Source organism: Rana temporaria (genome assembly GCF_905171775.1).
Source record: "Rana temporaria chromosome 4 unlocalized genomic scaffold, aRanTem1.1 chr4x, whole genome shotgun sequence".
NCBI lineage: Eukaryota > Metazoa > Chordata > Amphibia > Anura > Ranidae > Rana > Rana temporaria.
Window position 1 is genome coordinate 2,277,971 of NW_024404460.1, and position 11,264 is coordinate 2,289,234.

The window sequence follows — 11,264 nt, forward strand, 5'->3', positions numbered from 1 at the left end:
CTCGCTTGCTTCAGACTTTGCAGACCAATATTCATTTTGACGTCAAATTTTTATTTAGTTTTAGTTGTATTTTAGTCATCTGAATTGTTTTAGTTTTCATTGTCTTTAGTCAACTAAAATCTGCAGGACGTTTTAGTCGACTAAAATTGAATGTGTTTGGTATGGTTCTTAAAGGAGGCGACATACCAGTATGGTGATTCGTTGGAATGAGCCGACCTGCTGACGGCAAATGGTTAAAGAGGTTGTAAAGGTACAAGTTCTATGCATTCTATGCATTAAGGTGAAAAAAAAAAATCTGTGCATTAGCGGCCCCCCCGAGCCCCCCTTTACTTTCCGGACCCCTCGAAAGTCCCGCACCGTGAATGAGCAGGCTTCTCGGCCGTCTTCCCGGCTCATTAATTGGTTGATTTAAAGCAGCGCAGCCATTGGCTTGTGCTGCTGTCAATCACATCCAATGACGCAGCGAGTGATACAGTGAGCTGTTATGGTCACCGGCTGTATCACGAGAGCGCACCCAGAAGGACTCAACACCATGTGAGAAAGCTCACATGTAGGTGTTGAGTTCTTGTGGGGAGGAGCCGAGAGAGCCGCCGAGGGACCCCAGAAGACGTGCAAAAAGAGCTGCACAGTGGAGGGAAGTATAACATGTTTGTAAAGAGACAGGACACTATGGTGGAGAGAATGTGGCTGCTCACCCCGATAAAAATGATGAAAAGAATTTTCCCAAATGGGGTTATTGCGCAGCTCAAATGGAAAGAGGTAATACCATGTAATAAAAAAGTTGTGTTTATTCACATGTAAAAAAGTGGACAAAAATTGGGTAGCATAAATGGATGGAGCATGAGTTGTATCAAGTACACAAACAGCGTTTACATAAATGTATAACAGGCAGTACACAAACAATGTTTATACAGTCAAAAATGTGCATTGTAGTAAAAACAATCTAACGAACGTTTCGACCTTTGAAGGTCTTCTTCAGAGAGTTTGTGTGGCTGGAAAGGAACATATAGTGGTTAGACATCTCATGATCATAGTTTAGGTAATAAGAGATACATTGTTGGTTTTACAAAAAGCCCTTTGGCTAGAGGAGCAGGGTGCAAAAGGATGTAATGAAAACAAAAAATCAAAAAATTAAGCAAATTCGTGTGCAACATTGCAAACAAAAGTATCTTAAATACATTTTTTAATTTTTAATTTTTAGTTTTTAATTATTAATTCCTTTACCTTGATGATGTGTCTCAATGATGTGCTGCAGTCCAAACGGCAGCATCAGGCGGTCTAATAAGGATAGCTTCCATCCCAGGCAGAAAAAACAGCTGTCCACATAATGTGAAACACCCCGCTCAACACCACAAGAGGTCACCCCCAAAAATTATGGGGCCAAGATGGAATGACCATATAGAAACCAGGAGGGGTAGGGGAACGTCGGTGGAACGAGGAGGTTTAATAAAGAAGCCTGTAAACAGAATAGTAAAATTGATATTCTGGATGTCTACATACATATGTAGTGGCACGAGTTATTAAAAAAGTTATTGGGGCTCTGAGGTGAGAAGTGATGGTGAATGTAGATAACCGTCACAGGCTATAATGAAAAGAAGTGCTCAAGAGTACTAAAATAAGATAATAATCTCTAGAATACGGAAACAAGGGTCTCCCCAAGGACAAAAGAAGAATGAAGAAAAACATAAAAGGGAAAGGGAAAAAGAAAAAAGAGGGTAAGAGGGAAGAAAAGAATGAGGAGTGAAGGAAATGGGGGTGATGGGAGTAGATTGAAGTGAAGTGAGGGGAGAAGTGAAAGGTAGTGAAAAGGAATGAAAAAACAGTGAAGATGACGGTGAGTAATTGAAGTGAATGACCTAGGGAGGTACAAATAAACATGCATCAGCCGCAAGAATGCGGAAGTGAGAATTAGCTGATAGGAAAACACAAATGTAAAACAAAGAGACGGGAGAAAGGAAAATGAGAAGGACAAGGAGGGAAAATGAAAAAGTGAGGGGTGAAGGTACAGAAACAAGAAGTGAAAAGTAGGCAACGGTGTGGGGAAATGGACTGGGGAAAGAGGAGAATGGGGGGTGATAGTGCAGAAAAAGAATTATATAAACTAAAGCAAAAAGGATGGGAATGGAGACAAGTGAAGACACATGGGGAACGGAAAATGCAGAATATATTGAAGTGAGGGCAGCTGGGCAAAATAAAACAGTGAATGGCAAAACCCTGATGATAAAAACGCATCAAGAATAAGGGTGAGTGGGGGGGGGGGGGGGAGCTGTACCTTTGAATTGTAGAGATTCAGTTGGGAATTAAAAGAAACTAGAAGACTTCCTGAGCAGAGATCACTGGTGTCAGATACAAAAGCTGCTGGGATATAAATATATAATTTTCGTATAACATGTTTGTTATTTTAAAAAATATATCTTTAGTGATCCTTTAATGTACTATTAATATAGGATGGGGATGGAATTGTGTTTGCTGATTTAGAAAATGCCAGTAGAGGGCACCAAAGAGATAATGTGAATGAGTGCAATGTGTGGAACTGCATAGGAAAGGGAAAGGATTGATGAGAGCCTGCTTCTCTCAGCCAATACAGCTTGCCGATAGAGTCAGGTGGCTGGGACTTTAAGAAAACAGGCGGAGCTCCAAGGAAAGCAGAACTTCAGGTGAGTCTCTCTCTCACATTTCTGTTCTGTTTTTGTTCATTCACCAATATCAGAGCAGTTCTGTTATACCTCATATCTGGGTATTATGTGAGCAGTTTCCTATTTACTTATTTCATAGTGGTTTGATTTTATATCTGATGATGTGATTGGAGGACAGACTTTTACATGGTGATAATAATTTGATAACATCCTCAAGCTTTGGAACTTTAAACAGAAAGTGATAATGAGGGGGAGGAGTCAATAACCCAATGATTGTGGTCTTCAAGATCAGTCCAGTCTTCATCTTGGTTGTTCTCCCCCATCCTCACTCTCTGACCTTAGGTGGGGCTCAGCCCTGCTGTTATTCATGACTAAATCATGGACTTAATAAGGAAGTGCAGGACTTCTTGTGTTGGGAAGATGGTAATGAGTGATAGAGGGGATGGGGACACTCGTCCTATAATCCCCTCATCACTGTCACTCCTATAAAAGACAGTTCTCGTTGTTTCCTCACTCTCTGACTAAGGTCCATGAATAAAGAAATGATCTGGTAGGAGATCAGATTACCCATTTACTAGTTACCTTGAGGGGGGAATTGTAAGATCCTCAGAGACAAAGCTGCCTGATGTGGGCAGAGTCCTGGTTTAGGGAAACCAATCAGGTCATGCCTAGTAATAATCTTTGTATTTCTATTTTAGTAGATGGACGGGAGATGAGGAAAACCTCAGAGGATTGTCTCACTTTGTCTCCAGGCTGTAAAGTAGAAGATGAGGACATCACACAGTATAGTCCAGGGGAAAACCCGACTACCTCAAATGTCCATCTGGCACCACACAGTGTAGATGGACCATCATATTCCTCTTATCCTGAGGAACCTCAGACTGTGAGGGACGGTGCCGGACCATCGTATTCCTCTTATCCTGAGGAACCTCAGACTGTGCGGGACAGTGCCGGACCATCGTATTCCTCTTATCCTGAGGAACCTCAGACTGTGCGGGATGGTGCCGGACCATTGTATTCCTCTTATCCTGAGGAACCTCAGACTGTGCGGGACGGTGCCGGACCATCGTATTCCTCTTATCCCGAGGAACCTCAGACTGTGCGGGACAGTGCCGGACCATCGTATTCCTCTTATCCTGAAGAACCTCAGACTGTGAGGGACAGTGCCGGACCATCGTATTCCTCTTATCCTGAGGAACCTCAGACTGTGCGAGACGGTGCCAGACCATCATATTCCTCTTATCCTGAGGAACTTCAGACTATGCGGGACAGTGCCGGACCATCGTATTCCTCTTATCCTGAGGAACCTCAGACTGTGCGGGACGGTGCCGGACAATTGTATTCCTCATATCCTGAGGAACCTCAGACTGTGAGGGACGGTGCCGTCCTTCCAACAAATAAGAGACTTTCCTGTACTGAGTGCGGGAAGTGTTTCCGTTTTCAATTCGATCTTTCCACACATCAGAGATCTCACACAGGAGAGAAGCCGTATTCCTGTCCTGAGTGTGGAAAATGTTTTTCAGATAAGTCCAGTTTTTACAGACATCAGAGATCTCACACGGGGGAGAAGCCGTATTCCTGTCCTGAGTGTGGGAAATGTTTTTCAGATAAGTCCAGTTTTTACAGACATCAGAGATCTCACACGGGGGAGAAGCCGTATTCCTGTCCTGAGTGTGGAAAATGTTTTTCAGAGAAGTCCAATCTTTCCACACATCAGAGATCTCACACGGGGGAGAAGCCTTATTCCTGTCCTGAGTGTGGGAAATGTTTTTCAGAGAAGTCCCATCTTTCCACACATCAGAGATGTCACACGGGGGAGAAGCCGTATTCCTGTCCTGAGTGCGGGAAATGTTTTTCAGAGAAGTCCCATCTTTCCAGACATCAGAGATCTCACACTGGGGAGAAGCCGTATTCCTGTCTTGAGTGTGGGAAATGTTTTTCAACAAAGTTCCATCTTTCCACACATCAGAGATCTCACACGGGGGAGAAGCCATATTCCTGTCCTAAGTGCAGGAAATGTTTTTTACAGAAGTCCAGTCTTTCCAGACATCAGAGATCTCACGCGGGGGAGAAGCCGTATTCCTGTCCTGAGTGTGGGAAATGTTTTTCACAGAAGTCCAGTCTTTCCACACATCAGAGATCTCACACAGGGGAGAAGCCGTATTCCTGTCCTGAGTGTGGAAAATGTTTTTCAGAGAAGTCCAATCTTTCCAGACATCAGAGATCTCACACAGGGGAGAAGCCGTATTCCTGTCCTGAGTGAGGGAAATGTCTCGGCTCGCTGAGCCCCTGCAGGAATAGGAACATGTAACATCTTCCCGAAAGTGAACTTATCCTTTAACCCTTTCACTACCAGAGATGGTTTTGCATTTTTTTTGCCCACATTCAACACCCCTTTAATACCGGGCACTTTTTCCCCCTTTCCTGCCCAGGCCAATTTTCAGCTCTCTCACACTTGTCATACAACACTGTACCCAAATAATCTTTTTTATCTTTACCCCCCCAAATAGAGCTTTCTTTTGGTGGTATTTGATCACCTCTGGGGTTTTATTTGTTGTGCTACAAATAAAAAAAAGACAGAAAATGTTGAAAAAATTTAGTTTTTCTTTATTTCTGTTAATTTTTTTTTGTAAATATACCTTGTGTTATTAGGTTATAATTGTGTGTGTGTGTTTTTGTATTTATTTCTAGCCTGGGTATTCCCGATAGGCTTTGTTGATGTAATATAATCTTTAAAAGCTTAATAAAAAGAATAAAAAAAATGCTGTAAATAAGTAAGTTTTCTATTTCACTGGTGGGCACTGACTGGCATCCCTGGTGGTCACTAATTAGCATGCCTGTGGGCACTGGTGGTCATCACTAGCGATGGGTTGTACTGATAATCAATGCTGAATATCAGTGCAGATCCCCCCTGTCAGGAGAGACACGGATTGGCTCTCCTCTACTCACGCCTTGTCAGCATGAATAAAGGAAAGCCGATAACCGGCACTTTCTGGTTACGATGTGATTAGCTTTGATTGGACACAGCTGATCACATGGTGAAGAGCCAACGTCTTATGCTGCATACACACGATCGGAAATTCCGGCAGGAAATCTTCGATGTGAGCTTTTGGTCTGAAATTCTGACCGTGTTTATGCTCCATCGGACATTTGCTGTCGGAATTTACGCAAACAAAAGATTGAGAGCAGGTCCTCAATTTTTCAGACGGAAAAAGTTCTTGTCGGAAATTCCGATCGTCTGTATGCAATTCCGACACGCAAAAAAAAACCACGCACGCTCAGAGTCAAGCAAAAGAGCCAAACTGCCTATTGAACTTCATTGATCTCGGCTCATCGTACATATTGTACGTCACCACGTTCTTGACGTTTGGAATTTCCGACAAGATTTGTGTGACCGTGTGTATGCAACACAAGTTTGAGCCAACATTCCGTCGTAAAAAAATCCACGGTTTTCTTGTCGGAATTTCCGATCGTGTGTACAGGGCATTAGGCTCTTTACCGAGACTGGAGATGCGGTTTATCAGAGCGACACACAACACCAACGATCGCCCTGCGCCCGAGCGGCTTATTCTTCTGGATGTCATGTGACATCCAATCAGGATAATGGAACCCCGTCTGGCCGTCATTCTCCTATAGGCCGGGTGGGAAGGAGTTAAAGAATCATTTTAGGCCTGAACATTATATAAAACCCCCCAAAACGCGATATATTTTCTGAAAGAAGACACCCTAGAGCATCCTTTGAGCTCTGCTGGCACTGCCCTTATAAATCATCTCATGAAATGACACTCAAATGTGTTATGCAGAATTAAGTTAAAAAAATAAATATTAATAACAACTTTATCAGTGCAGCCTCACCAGTGCCCATCAATGCAGCCTCACCTATGCCCACCATTGCAGCCTCACCTCACCTGTGTCCACCATTGCAGCCTCTGCTCACTGTACCCACCATTGTAGCCTCTGCTCACTGTGCCCACTATTGCACCCTGTGCTCACTGTGCCCACCATTGCAGCCTCACCTATGCCCACCCTTTCAGCCTCACCTCACCTGTGCCCACCATCGCAGCCTCACCTGTGCCCACCATTGCAGCCTCACCTGTGCCCACCATTGCAGCCTCTGCTCACTGTGCCCACTGTAACGGAACGTCCCCCACACTCCGCTGAGTGCTTCCGTCATATACCGCTTCCTCTCAGTCTGGATATAGATATCAGATATTCCAGCTGCTCACAACGAGACGAGACTTGTTTGTCTGCTGAACATGGATGCCGGGATTCAGAAAGAATCGCGTATCTTTATTCGGGCGTATCGCATCTCATATGCGCTACGCTGCCGTAACTTAGTCAGGCGAGTAGCGTATTCAGAAAGAACTTGCGCCCGAAGTTACGGCGGCATAGCGTATATGGGCCGGCGTAAGCGCGCCTAATTCAAATGATCCAGGCAGTGGGCGTGTTGTATTGAAATGAGCCGTGAGCCCATGCAAATGAATAGGCGATCGAACGGCGCATGCGCGCGCATGCTCAGAGTCACGTCGCAAATACTCCCCAAAATACGTTGTCTCAATGCTTTGTCGACGTGAACGTAACCTACGCCCAGCCCCATTCACGTACGACTTACGCAAACAACGTAAAATACGATGCTGTTCGTACGTTTCCGACATCCATACCTTAACATGACTTACCCCTGCTTTGGTATGATGGAGCTGGGATGGTATGGGGGGGATAGATGGAGCTGGGATGGTATGGGGGGGATAGATGGAGCTGGGATGGTATGGGGGGATAGATGGAGCTGGGATGGTATGGGGGGGATAGATGGAGCTGGGATGGTATGGGGGGATAGATGGAGCTGGGATGGTATGGGGGGATAGATGGAGCTGGGATGGTATGGGGGGGATAGATGGAGCTGGGATGGTATGGGGGGATAGATGGAGCTGGGATGGTATGGGGGGGATAGATGGAGCTGGGATGGTATGGGGGGATAGATGGAGCTGGGATGGTATGGGGGGGATAGATGGAGCTGGGATGGTATGGGGGGGATAGATGGAGCTGGGATGGTATGGGGGGATAGATGGAGCTGGGATGGTATGGGGGGGATAGATGGAGCTGGGATGGTATGGGGGGGATAGATGGAGCTGGGATGGTATGGGGGGATAGATGGAGCTGGGATGGTATGGGGGGGATAGATGGAGCTGGGATGGTATGGGGGGATAGATGGAGCTGTGATGGTATGGGGGGGATAGATGGAGCTGGGATGGTATGGGGGGGATAGATGGAGCTGGGATGGTATGGGGGGATAGATGGAGCTGGGATGGTATGGGGGGGATAGATGGAGCTGGGATGGTATGGGGGGGATAGATGGAGCTGGGATGGTATGGGGGGGGATAGATGGAGCTGGGATGGTATGGGGGGATAGATGGAGCTGGGATGGTATGGGGGGATAGATGGAGCTGGGATGGTATGGGGGGGGATAGATGGAGCTGGGATGGTATGGGGGGGGGATAGATGGAGCTGGGATGGTATGGGGGGATAGATGGAGCTGGGATGGTATGGGGGGGGATAGATGGAGCTGGGATGGTATGGGGGGATAGATGGAGCTGGGATGGTATGGGGGGATAGATGGAGCTGGGATGGTATGGGGGGATAGATGGAGCTGGGATGGTATGGGGGGGATAGATGGAGCTGGGGTGGTATGGGGGGGATAGATGGAGCTGGGGTGGTATGGGGGGGATAGATGGAGCTGGGATGGTATGGGGGGGATAGATGGAGCTGGGATGGTATGGGGGGGATAGATGGAGCTGGGATGGTATGGGGGGATAAATGGAGCTGGGATGGTATGGGGGGGATAGATGGAGCTGGGATGGTATGGGGGGATAGATGGAGCTGGGATGATATGGGGGGGGATAGATGGAGCTGGGATGGTATGGGGGGATAGATGGAGCTGGGATGGTATGGGGGGGTTAGATGGAGCTGGGATGGTATGGGGGGGATAGATGGAGCTGGGATAGTATGGGGGGATAGATGGAGCTGGGATGGTATGGGGGGATAGATGGAGCTGGGATGGTATGGGGGGGTTAGATGGAGCTGGGATGGTATGGGGGGGTTAGATGGAGCTGGGATGGTATGGGGGGGATAGATGGAGCTGGGATGGTATGGGGGGGATAGATGGAGCTGGGATGGTATGGGGGGGTTAGATGGAGCTGGGATGGTATGGGGGGGATAGATGGAGCTGGGATAGTATGGGGGGATAGATGGAGCTGGGATGGTATGGGGGGATAGATGGAGCTGGGATGGTATGGGGGGGTTAGATGGAGCTGGGATGGTATGGGGGGGTTAGATGGAGCTGGGATGGTATGGGGGGATAGATGGAGCTGGGATGGTATGGGGGGGATAGATGGAGCTGGGATGGTATGGGGGGGTTAGATGGAGCTGGGATGGTATGGGGGGGATAGATGGAGCTGGGATAGTATGGGGGGATAGATGGAGCTGGGATGGTATGGGGGGGATAGATGGAGCTGGGATGGTATGGGGGGATAGATGGAGCTGGGATGGTATGGGGGGATAGATGGAGCTGGGATGATATGGGGGGGGGATAGATGGAGCTGGGATGGTATGGGGGGGATAGATGGAGCTGGGATGATATGGGGGGGGATAGATGGAGCTGGGATGGTATGGGGGGATAGATGGAGCTGGGATGGTATGGGGGGATAGATGGAGCTGGGATGGTATGGGGGGATAGATGGAGCTGGGATGGTATGGGGGGGATAGATGGAGCTGGGATGGTATGGGGGGGATAGATGGAGCTGGGATGGTATGGGGGGATAGATGGAGCTGGGATGGTATGGGGGATAGATGGAGCTGGGATGGTATGGGGGGATAGATGGAGCTGGGATGGTATGGGGGGATAGATGGAGCTGGGATGGTATGGGGGGATAGATTGAGCTGGGATTAGATCGGGGCGGATGGATATCCTCTCCCCCAAATCACTCCAAGTGTACTATTTGCTTGTCCCCGTCCCTCACCCTCTTCTTCATGCCCCCCTCCTGTGTAAAACTTACTTTTAGATTGCTCAGAAGACCAGCGCGCTCGCTATTCATTACAGGTGGTGTGCCTCCTTCCCGCCGCCTCCTCCTCTGACCTCTGTGCACAGGAAAACATTACAGCACAGAAGGAGGAGGGGCGGGTTCAGTGTCCTCCGCTCCGCACTGCACTGTGTGTCAGGAGGCAACTGGGGAGAGATGCCGGGCCGGCTGCAATGCACAGTGGAGAGGAGTTTGCGGCGTGCGGGAACGAAGACAACCCGCACAAGCCGCGGGCATTGCAGGACTTTGGATCATATGCAAGACGGTCCCGGCAAAACATTGAAGTTGCGGTATGGGCAAATTAGGCGGCCGCGAGGCCCTTGTGGGGGCGAGGCCTAAGGCGACCACCTAATTTGCCTAATTAGAGAGCCACCTCTGCTTCCATACCCCTTCAGCAACTGCATCTCTCCTCCCAGCTGCCCATAGAAAGGGTTAAAAATCAGCTCCCCCCCCAGGCTCTGACATGTCTAGAGGAGGAGCCTAGGAAGAAGGACAAGACACTGCTGTATCTGAGGTCTGTGTGTCTGAGGGAGAGAAGAGTGCTCTAGGGACACTTAGGACACAATTAGGGGGGGTTAGAGTATTAAAGGTGATTTTTCTGAGGATCAGAGTATTTGTAGTAGCAGGGGACAAGATGATTATTTCTAGATGGAGAATGGATGGTACAACCCCCCCATTCTCCTTTGGTCTGCACAATCTCTCCTCCCTGCCATCCTGGTTCAGCCACATATGTTCTCTGCTTTCCTTCCCCACAACTAATTCTCCAGCTCCTCCGATTCTCCTTTCTCTGCAATCAGGAGCATCTCCGATCTGAATACAGATCTCTCCTCCCTGCCATCCTGGTTTAGCCACATATGTTCTCTGCTTTCCTTCCCCACAACTAATTCTCCAGCTCCTCCAATTCTCCTTTCTCTCACATCAGGAGCATCTCCGATCTGAATACAGATCTCTCCTCCCTGCCATCCTGGTTCAGCCACATATGTTCTCTGCTTTCCTTCCCCACAACTAATTCTCCAGCTCCTCCGATTCTCCTTTCTCTCACATCAGGAGCATCTCCGATCTGAATACAGATCTCTCCTCCCTGCCATCCTGGTTCAGCCACATATGTTCTCTGCTTTCCTTCCCCACAACTAATTCTCCAGCTCCTCCGATTCTCCTTTCTCTGCAATCAGGAGCATCTCCGATCTGAATACAGATCTCTCCTCCCTGCCATCCTGGTTCAGCCACATATGTTCTCTGCTTTCCTTCCCCACAACCAATTCTCCAGCTCCTTCGATTCTCCTTTCTCTGCAATCAGGAGCATCTCCGATCTGAATACAGATCTCTCCTCCCTGCCATCCTGGTTCAGCCACATATGTTCTCTGCTTTCCTTCCCCACAACTAATTCTCCAGCTCCTCCGATTCTCCTTTCTCTGCAATCAGGAGCATCTCCGATCTGAATACAGATCTCTCCTCCCTGCCATCCTGGTTCAGCCACATATGTTCTCTGCTTTCCTTCCCCACAACTAATTCTCCAGCTCCTCCGATTCTCCTTTCTCTGCAATCAGGAGCATCT

At 48.0% G+C, this 11,264-nt stretch overlaps 1 long non-coding RNA gene across 1 annotated transcript; it reads right to left on the bottom strand.

Annotated features, from left to right (window-relative positions):
• Nucleotides 1-952: 952 nt before the first annotated feature.
• LOC120921815 lies at nt 953-2,366 on the bottom strand. Its single transcript, XR_005744987.1, has 3 exons — nt 2,273-2,366; nt 1,225-1,456; nt 953-992 (listed from the first exon to the last, which is right to left on the bottom strand). It is a non-coding gene; the product is annotated as an uncharacterized LOC120921815 (long non-coding RNA).
• Nucleotides 2,367-11,264: the final 8,898 nt, after the last annotated feature.